Below are 23,930 nucleotides of genomic sequence, written 5' to 3'. Positions count from 1 at the left end.
TATAAATATCATTAAGTACTTTGTGTTATCAGTTTCACGTTTAAACAAAGCAAATGTAACAATAAAAGAAAAATTATTTGGAAATATAAGAGCAAGAAATATTTAGAAAAATGTAATAAAAAGATCGAAAAATTTTAAAAAATACAAAATAATATAAATATCGAATATTTTTCATATAATTCGTTTTCGAAATATTTTTTTCTAAACAAACATTAATACTGTACTATGAAATTTCTTTTACGCATAAGATTTCTTAATGCATCTTTGTTCGCGTAATTTTATTATCTATTATTTATATGGTTTTAACTTACAGTTAAACTGTAATGGTTAAACTGTACTCACCTAAGTTGTTTATGAGAGGCTGTAGAATGATGCGGAGTTGAAGTTCACTGTACACTGACCTTCACTGGTAACTCACTATCAACAAACAGCACACAAATAAAGCGCTAACATTTATTTTCTCTTATAATATCGGAGATAATGGATAAGAACATTTACATCATCTTGAGATCGAGTTGGAGAAAGCGAATTTACTGAGCGAAAGCCGTTCGTTTGACACGAATTGAACGTGAAGTCACGAATTCAAGCGTTGTAAATCGCGCACGTGATATCGAAGTATGCGAATGCGAATCGCAACTATTACTCTCTCGGAGTGAGATATCGATAAACTATGAATTCAGCCGTTCTGCCGAGAAGGATATTCCGAACTTTACGGTATTGTGCGATTTCTAACTTCGTCGCGACTTCCCCAAATAGCTTTTAAGTTTCAAGCCGTTAAGAGTGCGCCAACGCCATTTTAGGCTGCTGGCTAATATTATATAATTGTTAATTGACTTTACAATGCTTCATATTATCGTAGGTTAATATAAAAATAGATATTTTTCTTGAGCTATCTAAAAAAAAAAAACGAGTAAAAAGGTACGAAAGGTACTGATGTAGGATCACTGCACAAATAAGTCAATGAACAAATAAGAAATTCACAATGTATATTGTAAATTATATCGTATGTATAGAAAAAAAAATAATATACCACTCAATACTACACAGAAAGAACAGTTTTGCTGGCAAATCTAAAAATTTGATCAAATACAGATCTGAAAATAATTTTGTTGAGCTTTTAAAATTACTATGTACGATGTATAAATTGGCTGCAAGAAGATTAAAAATCTTTGCAGCAGATTATAAAAATATTATTTCATATTTATATAATTTTTATGGTTCAACTAAATTATTTTCAGATTTGTAGTTGGCCATATTTTTAGATTTTAGCAAAATTGTTCGCTTCGTGTAATAACTGTATTTATTTGTTCTTTAGGTCATATATTACTTTTAAAAAAAATGAGTTTTTATTAATAAAGAGAAATGTAGAAAATACAAGTATATAAGTGTGACTGGATGCTTCAATTAATAATAATAGAATTACATTTTCCAATAAAAAATAAAATTTGAAAGATATGAGAAATATTAATTAATTTGTAATTCATTATTTTGAAATCTTTTTAATATTTTTGTTAAACATTCATTTACAGTGATTGTTCAGGGACTGGTGCAGACTGTATATAGATTTTAGAAGTGTGTTATATTCTTATCCGAAAAATCTATGTACGTCTATGTACATTGCGCGCCAAAGTTAGATTATCATTAACATCAAAAGTTACAGTTTCATTCGAGATAAGTTGTCGGTGCAACTCGGATTGCTAGATAACTTCAATCTTATCATCGCAAAGATTCGCTAACTACATTACTCGAGAATAATGCACGCGATGAAACGCGATGGTCAAGAGTCAGTCGCAACGAAAATACCATGTATAACGCGTTTACATGATCGCTGGAAGGAGCTGCACCATATGAGCGAGCGCGGAGGGAGAGATCATCTTCAGCCAACTCGTAGTTGAGAGCGAGGTGAGACGAATGAGCCCGGCGCGGTCGCTTCGTTCGTAGTGGTTTAGCATAGCGGACGAGAGAAGCCGAGTACGGCCGAGCGCGTGCCCGGTGGTGGGGACCGCCGCTGCTGCCGCCGCAGTCGCTCGGCAGGTGTGGTGGGGAGAGACGCTCTCTCGTCCCCTGCGCTCGCTCAGTTGCTCCGTCGCCGCCGAAGGGAGTGTGTCGTTGCGCGTTACTGTTCCCCTCGTAATCGCGCCGCGACGGGTTACTCGCGCTTTCGTTATCCTCACCATCGTCGTCGTTGTCGTGTCGACTTGCCACCGTCCATCTCGTCGTGATTTTCTGTCATGGAGACTCGTGTCTCCTGTGCGACGCGGTGAAGCGCAACGGGCGCTTCGCGCGGCCAACTTCAGGGTGCAGTGAAACTAAAGCGCCTTTTCGAGGCGTGCCGCGAAATCACGATTGCACAATTTCGTAAATCGAACGCGTAACAGTAATCGCCCTTGGATCTGACTCGTTCCCAGAATCCACCTGAAGAGATTTACAAGGATAGCCGACAGTGCAGGACTCGACGGGGCGTAAGTCGAGGATCGCAGCCGTCGGCGGGACGCGCTTCGGCCGAGATCGCCCGATCGAGGACCCGCGGCCAATATCACTCGACGTGCTCAAATTTCTGGAAGTTTCGAGATTGGGATGTAACGAGGCTCGGACCTCGAGTGTGTTTTCGTGTGAAAGTGACGGTGACAGTTTTGGTTCGGTTTCGATTTTTCACCCTCCTGTGCGATGTGCTACAATCCCGCCAATCTTCGCATCCTTTATCTCGTAAGTACCGTAAAAACGGCTTTTAATTCAGATCAGGCACCGCATTTCTGCGATCGCTTCTTCGATTTTTCTCTCAAAAGCGTGTCGCGAGGATGATTCGTTTAATCTTTCCGAGTACCGCTACCGAATACCCGTTTTCGATTGACAATGGTCGAGATCGAAACAGGTTCCGACGGAACGGAACATGGACAATTCGAAACGCGCGTGCGATCGCATACGAAATATTCTTGTGTTCTGTGAACCTGTGAGAAGTGGAAAAGTGCGAGAGCGTTGTCCGAAATCAGAAATTGATCCGTTAACGTGGACTCGTTTCGGTGCAACGATTCCGATTTCGGACATCGCTTGATCGCGGAAATATGACCTCCGAATTTTGGTGCTTATCTTTCGATCGATCTCGCGTGTGGAAGGTGGTCACCAAGTGAGAAATATCTTGTTGATGCAATTTCGCAGCTCATCGCGCAGCTCTGTGCTCCTTGAAAATACGTCGAAATATTGTGGGAATATCGAGGAATCGCTGATGGAAAATCGAGGATTTTCGTGTGTCTGTTTATGTAAACTTTGACGACTAGTTTTTTTCGTAGTTTTTGTGCACGTGTTCGTCCTGTGTTCTTATTAGTGAAACGAAGGGATCACTCTTGTTTACGTCGATACGCAGCGCTAAATTTCGTGTCTCGAATCAATTCGATTGTACATGTGTGTGTGAGAATCAGCCTGGTGAAAAACAATCGTGATAACAATCGCGTGTGCGATTTAATTATCTAATTAGTGAGAAAAGCATGGAGGATTTTTTTTAATTTAACAAATTCCGTCACGCGCGGGAATCAGATTTTTTTTAAACGCGAATACGTGTGTTTTTAATACTTTTGCATTGTTCTCCTTGAAAAATTCCGCTTCCGAATTTTCGTTCGCAACCAAAATTGTCGGCGAACGCGGTGAATTATGACTCGGGTTACGGATATCGATACAAGCTCCGATATTCAGAGCAGATAAATGGACGAACGGAAAAAACAAATGACGGCTGCTCGGATCAGTTGCGTGCGGGATTTGCGGCAAACGTGCAAAAGAGCAAATTTTTAAATTCATCAGAGATCGCGAAAATACGATCGTTGATTTTACGCGTCTTTTTGCGTACAAAGGGGTGTGCTCATTTCGAATCGATATGCGAGATTTCGATAACGGCATTTGCGATAAAGTCGCTTGGAAAATCTTGAAAAGTGCACTTCTGAATTTTCCGAGATCGTGCGAGAATTTTTGAATGCAAACTGTAAATACGCGTCAACGTTAAAATATATTAATTAGTCATGCAAAAAAAAAACTAGCCAAAGCGATAAATATATCAACGTGAAAAAAAAAACGGAAATTACTAGAAACTGAAAATGATAGCATTGTTCTAATCATATCTTGCATATGTTTCAGTTATAAATATGTATTAACAAACGTGTGTGATTATACATTTCATGCGATTTAAATTTTTACAAGTAAAGTAATTTGAATAACGGTGAGCGAGGTCGACGAAAAAATATTAAAAATGTGCGAGGCTTTAATCGGGATCGGGATGAAAATACTATCATCAATTTTATCATATTTTTGTGTGCATAAACTAAAAATGTCATATGCACCATTGATTCCGCATTAAATTCATATACTTCATTCGCACTGTATGCAAAGGTTTATATAACGACGGATGCAATTATCAGAATAGAGTTTTTTAAATTTGTCGAATTGCAGAAATGTGCAACCGCTGATTTTACTGTGTTTTTTTTTCTCGCGAAAAGTGTGTTTCTCGCGAAAACAAACACGCTCGTGTGTTTTAACGTGTGACGCGTATGCATAGTTTAGATAACGGTGGATGTAATGAGCATGGGAAATATGGAGAACTGCGAATTTTCTAAAATTCATGGGATCGCGAAAATATGATCGGTGACTATATCATTCTCCTCTGCGAATGTATTCGCTCGCTTCGAACTTGTCTGCAAAAATGTGAAGAGACCAAATTATTAAATTCGCCAGATCGTAAAAATATGATCGTCGATTCTATCTGCTCGAATAAAAAATGTGTATCGATGAAACCGCGTTTTAAATTGAGAATGTTCACGTATATAGAATATAAATGCAACAAAACGGTACAAAATACACAAAAATTCCTAAAAAATACCAAAATTTTGAATTTGACATAGCGGGATATAATCGTCTGTTTTATTGTTTACGTTCTGTTTATGATAAATTTAAAAAGTTTATATCGTCGTAGATATAATAAGAAATTGTGCAAACATTTTTGCATATAAATAACAATTGAGAGATTATTGGAAGATTTAAATAATAATCGATACGTAATCGATAATAAACGTATAATGGAAGTAATTCTTAAGCTCCAATATCAAATGTTATAAATTTTTAATTGACGATGTATATTGGAGATTAGATACGATCGATCGGATATCTGATAACTCTGAAAAATGGACTCAAAATTCTATAAATAAAAAATGCAATGAGCTTAGGGAAAGAGTGACATTAAAATTTATATTTGTAAACGTTTTGCAAATGCAACTATGAATTAAAAAAATGCTAATCGCGTAAGTTTAAACTTGTTTATTGTGAAAGTGCGGTTATCAAATAATTTGTGTTGCGGGGAAAATTTGCCAAAAGTGATGAGTGCTAATATATCATGGAACGTTATGTAATAAACAAATATAATACAAAATTGTACGATATATGTGCACATGTTTTTTTGCTAAAAGTGGATATATTTGCCACTCTACTTTTCATAAAAGGAAAGAAAAAAATGTGAAAAGAACTCGGTTTAAAAATGATAATGCAATCCTCGATTTTCCATCAGTGATTTCTTTTCAAATTTACAATGCAAAATCGAAATCAATTCTAATCCAAGTGTGCTACTACGAGCTGCTAGGTTTACCTTCCACGCGTGAATAAATCCGTGCTCCGTTTTCGCAACGTTTGTGACAGAGGGAAATCTCGGTAGCGGCGCGGAAATGCGGCCTTTGATTTTCAATCAGCAACTCCTCGCATCGAAATTTGATTTGTCACCAATGAAAATAGAAGGGAAAAGTCAATTCAAGGAAAACGATGTAATCGCGAGTATGCAATTCTCGATTCTTGGCGATTGATTTTACTTATTCGTATCTCATTTTACAGTATCACAATTTATCCAGGTATTTATTGTGATGACAGTTTCTAATTATAATTCGTTATTAACTATGACACGCGCAGTTAAAAAAAAAGTACGTGCGTCACTGGCGAGTATATAATTAATAACGCAGTGCATGTGTCATCGCATTTTTTAAAATAATAGTGTACATCGTTAATAACAAAGTATCATTGTCTTCGAGAATTATTAAGGTACATATTGCGTTTTCAAACGTGACTTTCAGATACATGTATGACAGCTTATTCATAACTCGTGACTCAGATTCGTGTCTTAGCGTACATTCGGTAATCATATCTCTGCAAGTATAATTACATTTTTTTAAAAATGTTTAAAACGCTTTATGCCTCGGAGAGGTAACTCCTTCATATCGGCAAGTTTATCAAGTTTTAAAAAGATTCAGATCGCATAGACGGCGAATGAAGATACTTGTGCATTTCGAGGCTTGAATTTGCGACTACCGAGCTGCTCTGAATTTCTAAGGATAATTCGTGAGGCGACGCAAGCGTCGCGATGTCGTGTCATTAAGCCAAAGATTACCGGTAGCGACGGAAGGCTTTGACGTGTCCCGCGGGAAGACCTCCTGTTTGGTCTCGTTTTACAAGTCAATGCTCAAAGCGCGCGTGCACGTTACCCCGAGAATACCAACTAGTCTGTTTACACGAAAGTCCACGCGCCGGTCATCGGCTAGTCTGTTCGTAAGTAATTTCTCATTTGCAGCTTGGCAGCATGCCGTTTTGATGACGCGATATTGAAAAAACATTGATTAAGAAGGGAAATAATTTGTATAGTATGCAGATTTATAGACTATTTTTTCATATAGATTCGATAAAGAATGTAACGAATGCCAGCATAGTCAATGTAATTTTTTGTAGGATATACTTTGATCTTTTTGAATATTTATTCTGAAACTTTAATTATCTTGTCGTTGACATGTGAGTTGACGACAATTTGAAAATATCCGTTTTCGTATTTCTTTTGCGAAACTCCTCTAATATATAGTATAAAAAAATATATACTGTGTGTGCGAGGAGCAGAGAGTACTTTCTCATTCTGCTAAAACTGTCATCTTCTTTTCTTGAAATACAATCCTTTCCGTTTAAAAATAAAAGTGAAAGAGGAGACTGGAGACAATTTATCGCAGGGTCCACTTGATTTTAAGCGCAGCCATTCTACGATCGCGTCAGAAAATGTCCATTTTCTCATCCATTTCCAGAGTCGGGACTTCTCCACGAGCGCAGAAAGGGAACAATGTAAACGTACCTGCGCAAATCTGGGAGCGATTAGGGAAATTGTAAGCGTATATATATCCTCGCTTCATTTCGCAATGGGAAACGCGACGGATAAAATCTGGTTTGTGTTGCGGAAATCCACATTCGGCGCAATATATAGTTTCGATCGTGTATGCGTAAATCAACGTTGAACTCAAGGCAACGAAACTTAAGGGAACATCGCGGCGTCGCGCGAGCGTGCGGAATAAGTTACCGCCGTCGTGGCGGTACTTCGGCGCGAAGTTTCTTGAAATTTAGGTGCCGGCATTCGTGATAGAGAAGTCGGGGTTCGAGGGGAGCGCCTGATGATTCATTTATATCAATATTGGATGGGCGCGGAGCGATTAGGACTCGTCCCGTTATGTCGGCGTCGTCCGTCGCGCACGCAATGCACGCACACAACACTTGCGTAACATTTTGCGGCTTGTCGATGTCATTCAGGCACCGGTCGCCTCTTAATCCCCGACTAATTGTGATGGACATAATGCGATAGATGAAATGGCAGTTATTTTTTCGTGAGTTTTTTTTTTGTAATTTATTTAATAAGATGCACCTCTATGAAACGTATGAGAAACGAAGATAAGGAATTTTAGACTAGTGCAAAGTGACAAGATTTTAGCGACTTTATAATTTATGTTAATAAGATAGAAAAGGTAGGAGGAAATAATTTGCAGAATTATTTGTTGTTATATGAGATATTGTTATTAAAATTTAATATTTTTTTCTGTTTTGTTTATTGAAAAGATTAATCAGCTAATATATATTTTGTTATTTATGTACTCATATCACTTGATACAATTGCACTTGATACGATTTATGTCATGTGCAATATTAAAGTAGCCTTCACTCATTTTACACGACAGTTGTTTTTAAAATTGCATTGTAATTATTTTATGAAATTCTTGGAATAAATGCTTTTATTAAAAATGTATGAAAACGAAATGTAATATCGAAATTATTATTATGAAATTTGCCTAATAAGAGTTAAGACATTAGTTATTATTTTAAAATTATAATATACATTTTCTCAGAATAATTTCCATTAAAAGTCTAAATCATTAAAATCACCTGTTATCTCAATCGAATTTTATCGCGAACTAGTGGTAATTGTTTTATGACAGATGACTGGTGGATAAGTGTTGGAATAAATGTCTCTCATGTTGTTCGACGTCTCTTACCCCAGTTGCCCTTTTCTGATATCATTAATCCTTCGAAAAGAGAAGGATGGGAAGAACACATATGCCATATGGCATACGTTTGTATGACGTGCTACAAAAAATGCAGGATCATTCCCGCGAGTTTTGTCGGTGATAGTTGACCGAATAGAACGAGCGAATTCTCAACATGCGAGAAATGTGCTATTGACCTAGTAATAGCGAGATAAAGTTGTAAATGGAGTTGCTTAACAATGAATTTTATAATAAAGTTATAATTTTTTGTCATGATTAAAAAAACATGAAACTTTTCAAAACAGTAAAATCATAAAATCATTTTTTATGAATATTTTTATATTCTTTATAATATATATGAAATATTTGTATAGTATTTGATAAGTTCTTTTTTATTAATGAAAATTCAAAGCCGATTATTTAAAACATTGTTGACGTTTGTTTTCCATTCATCTGCATTCAGCTATTCGTCTTTTTACGAATGGCGATTTTCAAATTCAAAATTTTTTAATCTAAAAACTCTTTGTTTGTTTTAACAAATATATTTTACTAGATTTTATAAACAGTTACTTCTAAATGTACAGGCAAACTATTCAGTCTTTGAGACTGATGATCTCAAACTATTTTTCAAATGGAATTTATAGTAGCTTACGAAAAAAGACAATTTTTGCGGTCTTTTTATGTATGTGCGAAAAACTACAATAATTCTCATTCGTGAACAAAGAGTCATGGGAACAAAGCTGACACGCATAACTCGACTTTTTGACAAACTCCTCGAATATCTCACGAAAAATTTTCTGGCACGTGAAACGCATACTATATTGTCGGTGTATTTTATTTTTTTAGACATTAGTACAATTTCATTAATTAATGATAGTCAGCAAAATGCGCGCAATAAATCATATTCTAGGAAACATGATGTTGCTAATAAACCAAAATGAATATTTTTATTTTTAAGAAAAATGATTGCTTGGTATATAACAATTATAATGTAACAATTTATAATTAATATGTTATTTCAAATTATATATTATTGATAATCTTCTATAAATAAATAGTTAAGTGCGTATAAAAAAAGAGAAAAATAGCGCTGCGATATGTTAGTAATACTGATTGAAGTGTTGAGAGTAATAGATATATAAACACATACAAATGATTTTATACAAGAAGAACAAAAATTTTTAGTATTCTATAGTTTATATAAATAACTCACTATTACACTGTTTCATATTAATATAATATATTTAGAATATATCATATTAATATATTTAGAATATATTTGAGTTATTTTTATATATCTTTCCATTCTCCAATTGCCAATATTTTCAAGATTTTCGTAAACGATCCTGTCGAGAATGTCACATCGCGAATTTCACTTTACTGCTTCATTTATTTCGTAGTCCCATTGCCGATTCCGGTTTTTACACTTTCGCGCGGGATCCTTATGAAACATGCAGAGGACATTCGTGATGAAAAAGTTGAGAAACGGGTGCAAGTGGCGAAGATATACGGGGAAACGGAAAATACCTGAACATGGTCTCGGCTGATCGTATTTCTACATCGCCTCCGACATATTTACTTCATTGCCCGGAAAACGGATAGCGTTTTAATATCGCTTTGACACACGAGAGACTTGGATCGATAAGTCGAGAATAGAAAAAGATAGAAAAGATATAGGCGTTTAATTAAAAAATAAGCTGATCCGCCTTTTTAGTGCGGAAATTATTGATTTAAATAATTTGGAAATGTGTTTACAAATTGAAAATTAATTATTGTTACAAAATAAAAATTTAATGTTTTGTCTTTTATAAATTGGAGAATTTATTTAAAATTTTGAGAAAGAAACATGTAAAATTAATTGTAAAATTTAAACATGTTTTATTATAATTTAACTCATTTTAGATATCATATAATTTTGAAATTTAATTCACTAGATATTATATAATTTTGAAATTTAATTTACACTATTTTTTTATCATTCAGGTATACGTAGATGAGATAATATATTTTGACTTTGATGTGAGATGAACTCTAGCAAGTTTCTTTTTCTATATTTGATTAATAAAAAAGTATATAGACTTTAATTTTTATCACCATGTTATTTAGAAATCGTCAGTGCTGTATAAATAAGTTTATTGCATTGGCATATAATGGCCTTTTCATTTTAGATTATCGCGAATTTTGTCGTTTTCAGTAACGAGCGGATTTATTATGCAACGGTTCCTCTGCTTTCAAGATTAATGAGTGCAATGAAGCCGCAACGGCTGTTTCTTGCGCGTCTTTCCTATTCTTGCGCGAACCAGGCTGGATTGAGCATGATCGTAATAAAAAAAAAAAAATCGCGCGCCGGCCGCTGGTCGTGTCGGGCGAGCGAGAGCTGTGCCGATAAACTTAGTAATGGCAGAAAAATTGCCGCGATTAAGGTCGAAAACACATCCGTGACCGCCATTTTCTCACAACACCTGCGAATTACGCGTAATTGCCGCCCTCCGCCCTGCTCCCTTCTCCTTCTTTTGCTCTCCTCTTCCCCCGTCCCCCGTACCCTTCATCCTCTGTCTATCTGTTCATGGGAACACCAAAGCTGTTCATTGTCTAAGGCTGGATAAGCAGTAAAGAAAGGATGGCGTTGGTATAGATATTGACATTCCAACGATAAACAAACTTCCGCAAGCTTTTACAGGACACGTAATGAACAAGAGCATTCGCTATACCGAATAACTTATGATAACAGTTCGGCAAGAGTTTGCTTTATCCATTTTGTCATCATACAATTATGCAAATTAATTAACTTTCTTATTAATAAACAAATTAATATATATTTAGATATACATAGTTTGTTAGATCTATTATCGAAGCTATGATGATGTACAAAGCAATCGCTTAAAAAGTCAAACATAGTTTATTAACTTTCGATAGACTGACATGTGATATATTCAGGTCAAGATATAATAATAATGCGTCGGGCACGAATGTTAATTAACGGAATAATGTTGGGAAGGAGTAAACGCAAATCTTTGTGTTGTATTCAGCTTTAAGATGTATTACACGTCGTTCGAAAAGCTCTACTATGAAATTAGAGTAATAATGAAAAAAGAAAATGTAAGTGTTAATGATTATACATCTTACTCTATATTCGCTTCGTCGTGAGGGCACCGTCAATCGTCACGTCGAATCGGAAATGAAGGGATACGCGTGCGGGAAAAACCGCATACCGAATCGCGGAAGTTTCCGCGAAATTACAGGCTCGGGGATAAAATTTCTCCGTTCGCGGATCAATTCCCATGATCATAGCGGATCGAGGAATACTTTTCGCGCGGTACGTTGCTCCACACTCGCATTATCGCAGCCGATATCGTACGAGTTTCTCCCGTTGCGGGTCGCGTAATTTGTAGCCTGACGTTATGAGATGATGGACGGTTGGATGATTTATGATGCCTTAGAAAAATGCACTTGCCTCGCGAGGAAACCGTGTTGCGAACATGTTACAGAATACGTGTCACGATTATAACTAGGAAGGGAGAATGAAGGAGGGATAAGCAATAAAAGGAGCATCCTTGAAGACAAAATGTTTAATAGCGTGCCGATAAACTTAGTAATAGCAGAAAAATTGCTACGATTAAGGTCGAAAACACACATCCGCGATCGCCATGTTTATTTGTTTTTTAAATGTTTACTTTTTTTATTTTTATAGTATCATACGACGCTTTAAATTATATAGTCTTGTCAAAGCGAAGTGTATCTTTGTTTTATCCACGACAAATTACATGATGTATATTTAACTAACGTATTTTATATTGTTTTTCTAGATTCCGCTGAAAAGTATGAAAAAATTGCGATATGAAATAATTGTATCTCTCGTTAGAATGTAATATTCAATATTTCTTATTAAAACTACATTTCTACGATAAATTATAAATCCTATTCAAATGTCAAAATTACATAACTAGACGTGGAGAAATGGATCGATGAAATCAATTTGCGCTCGCAAAATGCGTGTTATGAAATAATCAGCATATCAGCATATCACGATAATAAATGATCGTTCAAGCGTGAGTTTATTTTCGCAATCGCATGGATTATAACAAGAAAATCTTAACGACTTCGCTATGTTGAATTATATACATCATTTAAGAATTTCAGCGTGGGATTATCGAAATTTTATTCAGTTTATCGCGGCACTTGGAGTTATTATATTACCGAGATAGCTTATCAGTTTGTCATCAAAGTGCCCCGAATGATCGATATCTACTGTCAACGAAAGGGTCAATGTTTAATCTCACTCTGAAAATTAATAATATTAAATATTAAAATATTAAAATTTATATTGTCTTATAGAAATTTATTCAAAGTTAGTTTTTTAATAACTAAATATAAGCTATTTCTTCGATAAAAATAGAAAATCAATTATTTAAATCGCGGATTTCTTAATTATACTTGTTAATGCAATTGACATTTTTGAAAACACTTGTTTTAAAAGTGATATAAGAGACGAGAAAATCGGAGAAAATCAATGAAGAAGCAAAAGTGCGTTATATTTATTATTCAGGAGAAAATAATGCGTTATGCATGAAATAAGCACAGTATATTTGCATGTCCTTGACCGATTTGATGTCAGAAAGCTTGCATTTGGTATAATAGAAATTCAATTGCGTAGCATGCAACTTGCGGTAACGCGCTGAAGGGTATACAAGATATCGTGCGATAGATCTTAGGCTGCGGCATATTTTTACATCGAGTGCATTTACATTTTTAACATACACGCTATTTTTATGTTTGCTTGATATTTCTTGCATTTGCAACTTTATGCTTTTCCTGGTAAAATGTAAACTCATGTTATATAAGTAACGATCTACATTATAGATAATGTAATTTTACAATCCTTTTATTTTCAAAATTTTTTATATTTTTTCTAATGCTAATTTTGCAAAATATAATTGTGCTACGTTGAAGCTGTAAAATAATTAATACAGCGCTAAAAATAAATGAAGAAAAATTAATTAACCTCTCACCTTTTGGCCCCACTTTTTTAAAAATTGTAATAAATAAACATAGTTCTAATTGCCCCCTCCGAAGAGTTCTAGAGTTCTCTATAAATTTTAGAAAGAGTTTCCGTTGATTAAAAGAGAAAAAACGCCATATAAATGAATATTTGACAGACTCGAATGAATTAGAGTGATGCAAACCATTTTGAGGATTCTTCCGAATCAGATACATAGAATCAATTCCATTTAGCCGTTCATTTAAATAAATTATCCGTTCCTCTGTCATAGATCAGTGCTTTCGAGCCAAAATAGCTTAATTAATTAGTCTTCTTATGCGAAAGCCACGACGCGGAGCGATCGCGGGGTTGCTAAATCGTCCGGCAAACCGCGGTAAAGCGATGGTGCGCGCGTTTCTGCATATCTAACGCAAAACCTTTCGCTGCAACTTTGTGGGGTTAGCTTCGGTCGATTCTGGTATGTGTATGTGTGTGTGTATATGTGTACGTGTGCGAGCCATGCTTGTGTACGGGTGCACGTATGGTGGGTGCGGGGCATGTATACGCTCTTTCTTCCTTCTCTTATCGGCGTGCGCGCGCGTACGTGGGTGGCGTGCTCGCGGAGTTATGGTGTCCGCGCGCTTTTATGGAGCGCCTATAGGCGCGTATGGAAGGCCTCGCCGTCGTTTCGCGACGCCTGTTGTAACTCGCGTGCGTGTACGTGTATACTTTGTAGCGCACGTATACGCCCGGCGTTCGCCGAGCAAATAACTACACGTGTCCAATTAGAAGCACGAAACTATTCGCGATAGTGCCCCGCGTGACGTGTAATTAACTCGGTCCTGGATGGCTCCGCAAGATTTCGTGAAGCCTACGATTATTCGCGAATGGCCCGTTGCGCGAACTGTCCGCTGTGATACATTGATATTATTTTTTTTTTTTTTTTTTCTTTCGGGGGGGAGGATGGTCGAAACTCGAATTGAAACATTTTCGCGAACTTTGCGTGATACAGGGGCAGCGTATAAATATTACATTTACATTCGTGCGACACGAAGTTTGTTTATAATAAATGTATATATGAAAAAATAGGAGAAGTGAGATATGTAATATATGTATACGAGTAAGTCAATAAGATTGAAAATTTATAGAAACTTGAATATAATATTGAAGTGTCGTAATTATGCAATGTCGATGCTCGTCACGCTATCTCGTAAACATTGTTTCGTGATACGAAACATTTAATTTAGGTGGACATGCGATATTAAAAAGGATGATACCATGAAGCGAATAAAAGCATTTATTTATTTAAACGATGAAGTAATCTTCTGTTATAAAAAAATTGTCTAGAAATCAAAGTTAATAATAGACGAGGCGAAAGCTGTTTCTGTCGTAAATTATATTATTTCCTTCTTCTGGCAAAAGTCACCAGTATTTGATCCCCTTCACGATTACATTTATCTAGAATTGTTTTACAGCAAGTACAAGTTCGCGCGTGTATCCCTAATCTATCCGTTCGTATCCTTATCGGTTTGTCACGGGAGGGGTGATAATAAAATGCTCGCTTACCTAATCTCACCCTTAAAAAAACAGCTGTTTCGTGTGAAAACGCGCGCGTCCTCACCGCCTTTGCGGGGCTACAACGCAATTCACGTATTCCGCGCTTTTTCGTAATTTACGCGTAATTATCGCAGCCAGTAATATTCTTACCCGCGATAAACCGTTTACATGATTAATAGAGACCGGTATTTCGCGAGCCTACGGCATTCTCTTCTTCTCCGAACGTCTCGTTGCCACATCGCGTATATTGGGTGGCTTGTGAAAACGGCATTGCTTTTTCAATATATAATGCATTATTCAATTTCCTATCTAATCCAATATATTCGATAGAATTCTTTTAGAATGACTTAGGTTTTTATCTTGTAGCCTGATCCAATAAAATAGTTTGAATGAGATTGATTAAAAATATGTTCTGAGATAATATTTTTAATATTATATTTCTGATAAGGAAATTATGTATCATATATTTAGCCGCTAGACATTGAAAAATAAATTATATAATTATCTAAAAAAATATTTAAATTTGACTACATTAATTTCACATAATAATTATAAGCCGAGTTATCGATTTTTAATTTGCAGCATTAAATATATGATTGTAATTAGTTTAATTTTATTGGAGTAGTCTACCTTGAGATAAATTTGAAACGCGTATAATTTATTTACATTCTTAAAACCATGAATGCGACATGACTGTCTTATTTCTAATTTATGTGATTAATTTTCATATTCAGTTTTTAAAATAAAGATTTTTAAAATAAAAGCAATACGTACGTCTAACAAATCGATAAAAGATGAAAGATAGATAATTGCCGAACACCCCGTATATACGTATGTGTATATGCACGCTACATTCACATGCACATTACTGAGCGTACACGCCCGCGCGCAGGACCGTTCTCGCTCGAGGTATGCTATTATCATAATTGCCGCCAATAACGGCTCCGTGATTGGCGCACTTCACGCTTTCCTGGTGTTCCTTTTCGGAAGTTTTGCATCCTTTGGCCAGGTTACTCGGTTCGCCTCGGCTTTCTTTCTGTCTTGTATTCCTCCCCGCTATCTCTCTCTCTCTCCTTTTCTCTCTCTCTCTCTCTCTCTCTCTCTCTCTCTCTCTCTCTCTTTCTTTTGCAACAGCAATTCTTTCTGCACGCGTTTGCACACGTTTCCAATGGTTCGATCTCGAGAATGAATGGTGAGCAATTCACGAAGACGAAGTTAGGTATGTGACATTACTCGGCTATCGACTCAGTATTTACTCTTTTTATCTGCTTTGCTTCCCATCTTATCATGAAAAATTTATCTTACGTGAAAACGAGAAATCCGAATGAATTCCTAAAAACTCTAAAGTATTGTTACTTGTGAACGATGATTTGATCACCTTACGTATATTCTAGAATAACATTTTTTTCTACAAATTAAGTTTTTAGGATGAAAAGTTTTATAGAGTCGAGGAAAGATGGATTATCACTGACTATCAGACTGTATTAGCGGGATATTGATAAACGAATTCACAGCGGGATATTCAATGGATTTTGTCACACTCGCGTGTGATAAGCCAGGCGCTAATCACAATGTGCAATGTGTCATCGAGTTGCACGTCAAAGGCTTTAATCCTCAAGCATTGGAGAAAGAGAGAAAGAGAAAGAAGGGGGAGGGGAAGAGGGAGAGAGATTGAGCGATTTGTTACACCCACCAGTATGAGTAACGTCTAGTAAAGTTAGGATTCTGCAATATATAAAAATGCATTTACGCATGAATCCCATCAAAAACGACCTGCATCGAGCGATAGATCCTGCTCAAATTAAACGCAGTGAAAACAAATCTAGTTTTTGTTAGGCGATACGAGTGTAATTAAAAGCGTGCGTTAAAAAAATTTGATTGAGAGGATTTCACGGTTCCCTTTACATAGTTGCTCTTTTGAATTGTTTATCGAGACGCGTGGAATATTTTACACATTATTAATTAAATTTTTATTAGAATTTGGTTTAAAATATTTGGTGGTGTACTCCTATCAAAAGGAAAACTGCGTAATATTTTTAGTATCTAAAATTAAAAATTAAATATAATATAATTCATTCATTAGGCTTGTAGGCTAAAAATTGCAAGGTCATATTTTATAACTCTCTCATTCCTGAAATCTGCGATATTATATGTAAATAACGCAAACTACAGAAACTTATATTCCTTATAAATTCAATTTTGCAGTGCGCCGTCGTAATTTGCATTCGCACCAGCCGCACGTATCATTAAGCAGAGAAAAGATTAATTTCACTCTAGTTTCGAGGAGAAGTTGCGATATTGCGTGCCGCGCGATAACACGCTCAGCGCCGCACTTTATGTCGCGAACGCCACCGCGCCCCGTGGCAAAGTGGCTTTCGACGTGAATGCAGCTGCACCGAGCGAGCGACACACAACCTTCGGCGTTTTCCGCGCGCACCGACACGCCGACACCGCTCTTTCAGGTCGCCGAAAGGCAATATCGACTGGCGAGATACGTCCATACCAGACGTCGTCGCCGTTGAATCTTGCGCCGAATTCGCTGGCTCCATTACCGAACTGTCAACGCGCGCTTGGCGCCGTTAAGCGTGGACCGCGTGAATTCCACCGCATAAATTTTCCCCGCTTCCTCGCGACGGAGATCAGCGCGGAGATCGGCTAATCCGCACGGACCAAAGCGCAGACGTCTATATTCCGTAAACCAGACCGCTAACGTTCCTTGTTTAGCGTAGTCCGCATTTACATATCTTCCAGGGAAGTTGTTCTAGTTCTGGGAGTCGGGCGAAGTGTGATATTGTTCACCTCTGTGAGGTTCACAAAGTGCGAAATCGCGCTTTGCCCAATCTCCGTGGAACGCGAATGGAAATAAATAGCGATAAATGCAACAACAATCTAATAATGCCGATCTTGATTAAAACAGAACGAGAATCAAATTATAATAATTTTTTTAATAATTCGTTCTCTCTCTCTCTCTTTTCAATTCAATTTTTTATTACGTATATTATCGATTAATTGAATTTATGAAAATGCAACTGAAAATATGAATATCATTATTAGAGTTACATTTCCATAACGTGACTCATGAAAGTGTAAAGAGGTAATAAAAGGGTCGTTGCGTATCCGCGGTAGTTGGGGTGATTGCAGGGCGTAGGTTAAGTCCGTAGTGGAAAGAAGCGGGCATTTCAACGGATTCCGGAGGGAAGGAAAGCGTGTACGCGTGCTGCGTGATTACGTGCAGTTACAAGCCTCTTAAATCGCGTAAAAGATAAGGCCGGCTTTACATTAAGCGTACGTCCGACAGAAGCGCGCACAACTCCCATAAATAGTGGGAGGCTCGGTTTTCACCTTTCTCTACTTTTTCTTTTTTTTTTATATTATCCTTTCATTCGCCGCTTGACGTGAAAGTTATCAGAAAGATGTCAATTTGATGTAATAGCTGCGTAGATTTAAATATATTCTCAAAGTATCGAGAATACACTTAAAGCGATACATTATGTCGCTTCTATAAATGAAAAATAAAGAGTATTATAAATGGTGACTGTTATTTCAAATATAGTCACTTAATTTAAGAAATTTTACCATTTAGAGACTCAATATCTAAATATATAAGTATTATTAATTTTATTCAATTAATCATTTCTTGTAAAATAAAATTACATTCATTAAACGAAAGATTATAAGTTTTCATTATTAATTCGAAACGGAATTCGAATCGGATATTCGTAATTAACGTTATAAATCATAGGATTATAATCAATGATGGAAATAGAACTCAGGGACAGTTTTCTTAGTCCAAGGACGACGAGTATCTCTTAGCGAGATACTGCAAAAATGATGATGTAAAAGAAAATGGAATATTTATATCACGGATGTATTCTGACAAGATAATCGCACGCAAACGATAAAGCGAAATTTATTTCGATTTTAAATGGCCTCGCGTATAGATGCTTAATGAGGGAAGAAATAGTCGCGGTGCATTTGTTTATGACGATAAATTCTCCTTTATCGTCGAATCGTTGCATATAATAGGCTCGTTTTATCGGGTACAGCAATGATGTGGAAGAGAGATTGAGAAGGGAGATGTACGTATATAGAGTGTCTTTTTTGTCACTGATGGATTTTCAATAATGAATACTTGAACGGTATTATGTATTACTTTACTAGGCACCAAATCAATTGTGAAATCTTTAAATTGATGAAACTGTCAATATCATAGTTCAGTTCTTTATTTCTGAAAAATTAGTTAAACAAGTATAAAACATGTTTATGTCGAAAAGTTTATTTAAAACCGAATTTAAAACTGAATTTATAAATAAATTGGTTTTATAGATCAAAATGATATTTCTAAAAAAGATAGTCATATAAGCTATTTTACACGCGCACACCTACACGCGCGCGCGCGTCTCACACACACACACACACACACACACACACACACACACACACACATTTTGAAAAAATAATTATATTATTATTCTCTGCAGATCGAACAGCATTCGACTGCGGAATAAATGATAATAAATGTTTCTATATTGGTAGACGGGTTTATTTGCCGCACGACGAATGTAATAATCTATAACAAATTAATTATATTCTTAAACAAACGACCGAATATTATTGCCATCGCTGTTTATTGTTGTTTGTATCATTAAGCCGGTCGTACATACGCGAAGCCGCCACGATGAAACCTTCAATTTAACGAATCACTAATAAATTCGCGTAATTGTGTTGCGAACACGGTCGACAATTACGATATAATTGTTATTTCATTCCCGCGTCCGAATAAACTAATGAAAGATTCAATGCCATGCTATGCCCGGCAACGGCCTCGCTCGATATCCGGTTAATAAACTGAATTTTGTTTGGACTTTACAATTTCCAAATTTTATTCCAGAAATATCGAGAATTATAAACAATTTATAAATAAAAGAAATTACAATTGCATAACAATAATAATGGCAGAATTTATTGTAGTGCATGAAAATGTTAAGTTATATGCTGATTTATGGACAGATAATACTTTTGTTCCACTTTTATGAAAATTCGAAGAAACCGTTTATTGATAAAGAGACCTCGATATTTTTGTCACGAAAAGCAATATATTGCAAATGTTATTTTAACTTTGATTTCAACCAAGGTTCTAACACAAATCGTGATTTATAAATAAAATAGAATTATTGATATATATATATATATATATATCAATTAAATAATTCTCTTTAAATATTGAAATTCTTCCAAAAATATATAATCTATATATAAATAAACAATTAACGTTAATATAAAAATTAACATAAAAAGCGCAATTGCATAATAAAATTGAGGATTACATCGAATAGGGTTAACTGGATTTAAAAGGGTAGAAGAAAACGACGTCATGACGCAATTCTTGATTTTGCCAACGCGAAAATTTGTCGATATTAAAGTATCGTGCGCACAATACTGCACTAGACACGCGTAATATTAATTAGTCGAAAACAGAGCAGAGACTATATACGGTTACGAGATCCAACGGATTCCGTTTTATTGCCCGGCGTAACGAGCACGATATAACGCACGGTCGTTTCTACATAAAATTAGTGTTCGCCAAGCGTCTTCTTCATTCGTGTCGCTTCAAGTTGTGCAAGGCATATCCATCGAGAAAGATTCAACTCTCAAAGATCGCACGTGTCCCGAATTCGTTATATTCGCTGTTGAAATTCTTTTCTATCGGATCATAGTGCTAAATGTAAAGAAGCAGGGAGTGGATATTGTAGCGAGGAAACTGTTTTCTGATAATTGATCCATCAAAATTCTTTCATATACTTAAGTTATCGTAGCTGTTGCGATATCGGAAAATATTGTTAACGGAACACCTGTTATATTATCTGCTATATCGATCACGTTACAATATAAGCCGGGCTGCAAGTGCTCGCCATAGTTTTCGTATCGCGGTTTTCCGAAGAAGAGAAGCAGTGGAGAAGGGTCCGACGATTTTCCCGATCAACAAACGTGTTTACACGCCTAACGATCGTATCTCGCGGAGTGGAAAGGAGGTGGCGGGGGTGGCCGCTCTCGCCGCCGGCGGGAACTTTGTTCGTTCCTGTCCTGGGAAATATCGCGGAAGGAACATCTGTGCGCTCGTTTCTTTGCCTCCCCAAGGATCCTACAGTGTAGACGGGCAATAAACCATAAGTCGGTGACGGCTCGAGGAAAACTCCTCGAGAGCTTGTTTCCTGCATTCTCTCTGTTCGGCCGAGAGGCGCCCAGTCTGTAAGAGACGTCGCCCCTTCCCCCCCCCCGCCTTCTCTTTTGCCATCTGTGCGATAACGTCGTACCCGCAACTCCCGCTTTTAATCGTTACTGTCCTAATGTTACTGTTACGACGCACTGCGGCACCCGGTGGTGTTGCCGCTTCCTCGGGGTTCCAAGGGATAATCCCGAATTTCGTATTATAGCCGCACAATTCGCACAATTCGCCATGTTTCGCGTTCGGCGACCCTTGACGTCCTCTTGCCACCCCTTCGGTATATTCCTGCTATATTCCCCAGCTTTTCCATCCCTCGTGACGATTTTACGCCATTATGTTTACTCGATGTACTTTTAAACCCTTGAACGGGCAATTTATGAAATCTTGTATAATTACTTAAAAGAGGAATTTATTATTGAAATAATTCAGAAATTAATTGGATCTCTATTATGCAAGAAGATAACAAGCATAAAGGTTGTTTTTTCTTTCTCCTCTCTGTCTCTTCCTCTCCTGTTTTATAAACGAAGATTATGAGTTATGGAATTATATGATACAAAAATTCTGTAGAAACAATAATGAATGAAATTATCTGAGCTATTCTCGATTTGATATGAATTTGTCCGTAAGATTAAATTAATGAGATCAAATTATTGAAAGATTAAGAAAACGATACAGATTCGATAACATACAAGGATAAATTTGGAGCAGTGTTAAAACGAGAAGAATTTAATATCAGAACAGAAAGGCCTTAGGAAAACCGATTTATTTAAAAAATTCAGGAAACACATGCGTGCCGAAAATCATACAAACGGTCGGAATATCAGATTTCATATATTTCGATTAACACATTCGATGCTGTATTTCATACATTTACGTGTGCGTATGTATACACACAAAGGATATATCCCAATGCGCGATTGCAAGCGCGATCGGAGATAACGATCCTGAAACGCAAGAGGGTCCTTTGAGAATCACGTGACATCTGCTGAGGGGTGTGGTGTGGAGATGTAATGGTACCATATTACAAGCGTCAAACCACACGATGTTGTCTCGAAGCGCCACCATTGTGATTGTGATGAAAGTCGTGCGTGACCGAGCATTTCCACCACTTCGGAAAATTCGTTTATTTGTGTTTGAAAAATTTATCTCTATACTTTATCTAATCCTAGATTTGGAATTTTATTTTTAACAATTCTTTCATTTTTACGTACATCTTTTATGCATAATATTTTTGTCTGAAATTTTGACATTGAATATTTTATCGTTTATTTTATTCCTAGTTTTATTCTCTATATAATGTCACTTTTATTTCATTCTATCTTTATATTGGAATACCAGCTTTATGCTTTATGCTTTTTTTTCTTTCTTCTTCTAATACTCGCTGCCTCCTGGAGCGACGTGCGAGACAAACACAGGGTGACTCTCGAAGCTATAATTTGCATAAATTGCGCTCAGTGGCTTTCCTACGAAGAAAACGCGTCGATGATGCTACGGTACGTTCGAGAAAATTTACAGCCGTGTGATAGGTGACAAATCAACAAATGGCAGATTTCTTTACTACCTCGTAATATCAATAACGGAACGACATTTTTATACAATCGAGCTTCATGATATTACATACTGCATCGTATATGGATAATTGATAGTTTTGTTGATTTGTAATGCAACAATAACTTACAACTTTTTCTGCTTTAAACACTTGCAATCGCAAGCACTTTTCATTCTCATTATTTTTAGCTAGGTCAATTGAAAATTGATAGTTTTTTCGATATTGAGGTGTGCAATTTTTTCTAATGCGGATAATAAAGCCTCTTTTTTGGCCCTCTCGGGGTTTAATTGTGGTACCGATTTAAATCTGATCAGGATATATCGGGATGATCATCGTTCCTCCTAACGATTAATTCGGGGCGCTTTTTGTCGCGACGTCGGGCCCTGCATCATGTAGGGCTCCGCTCGTGCGTATCTTTTGCTCTAAGGTGGGTACGAGCTCGTTTCCTCGTCCCTTTTAAACGATGATGACGAGACGTTCTCGCGTCGTCAGGCGGAAATTTAATTCAGTCACAAGTTGTGTTTGGACCGAGAGAATATAATGCATTGGATCGTAGCTCCTTCGAAAGATATCTGGCCCGTCGTTTCTCAAAGGAATGATATTAATCTTCGTCTTCTGTCGCGAGATGGTCCCCCAGTCTGATTAATGTTGCGAATTAGTATGGAAGGACACAACAATGTTGCATTGTGTTATAGAAATACAAATAAACATCTTGACTTTAATTTTCTGCAAAAAATTTTCAAAAAGACCAATGCGTGTAATTCTGAAAATTATAAATATGCAGTTGAAAAGGAAACGAGAGAAAGCATTCATTATTTTTTAAATAAAATATTTACATATAGGTATACTTAAAAACCGAAGATTTGTCATATCATGAAAGATAACAAGAACTTAGTTGAATTACTCGTTTAATCTTTTTTATTCTTGCATATAAGAAGATGGTACGATTGTTTCCACCGGTTTGCTAATGTGTTAACTACGAATCGATTTGTCTGGCGTGCAAAAGAAGAATACGAACGCCGCGAGATCTCTATCGGAACAATGGCGATAATAACGATCGTGATATTTATTGCCCGATCGAGCTGGACGATCGCGGAGAGATACTCGGGCGCGTAGATACTTGCGCGTTTCTCGCGGCCATTTTTAATTCCGTCGTGCGGAAATCTCCGTCGTTCTTAATTTTGCTGCTGTTGTATTATTCGCTTCGCACATCGGGTTTTTCGAATTACGCTCGCGTCGCATATCTCACCGACAGGATCTGCCCGCCGTTATTATTATGCTCCTTTCTCCGCGGACCCCTCTTCCCTTGCT

The 23,930-nt window shown here is 36.6% G+C and overlaps 1 protein-coding gene and 1 long non-coding RNA gene across 4 annotated transcripts in view; one reads left to right on the top strand and one right to left on the bottom strand.

Annotated features, from left to right (window-relative positions):
* Positions 1-2,384, bottom strand: part of LOC148937133 (uncharacterized) — a 205,996-nt gene extending 203,612 nt beyond the window's left edge. Inside the window, exons 1-2 of one of the 3 annotated variants that reach the window (XR_016138616.1) lie at positions 1,804-2,384; positions 343-417 (exon numbers count right to left, since the gene is read on the bottom strand). This is a non-coding gene — a long non-coding RNA (uncharacterized LOC148937133). Of the gene's footprint in view, positions 1-342; positions 699-1,803 lie in introns of those variants that run through there. The other 2 variants (XR_016138615.1, XR_016138613.1) reach the window with 2 other exon arrangements.
* Positions 2,385-2,409: 25 nt separating this feature from the next.
* LOC105425791 (latrophilin Cirl) overlaps positions 2,410-23,930 on the top strand; it is a 305,513-nt gene continuing 283,992 nt past the window's right edge. Inside the window, 1 exon segment of the mRNA XM_011636718.3 lies at positions 2,410-2,706. The gene's annotated coding sequence lies outside the window, so the exon portion shown is untranslated.

Source organism: Pogonomyrmex barbatus, unplaced genomic scaffold (genome assembly GCF_055798465.1).
Source record: "Pogonomyrmex barbatus isolate J1 unplaced genomic scaffold, ASM5579846v1 scaffold16, whole genome shotgun sequence".
Taxonomy (NCBI): Eukaryota; Metazoa; Arthropoda; class Insecta; order Hymenoptera; family Formicidae; genus Pogonomyrmex; species Pogonomyrmex barbatus.
The sequence above is the reverse complement of the archived record's forward strand: the minus strand, read 5'-3'. Positions and strand labels throughout refer to the sequence as shown.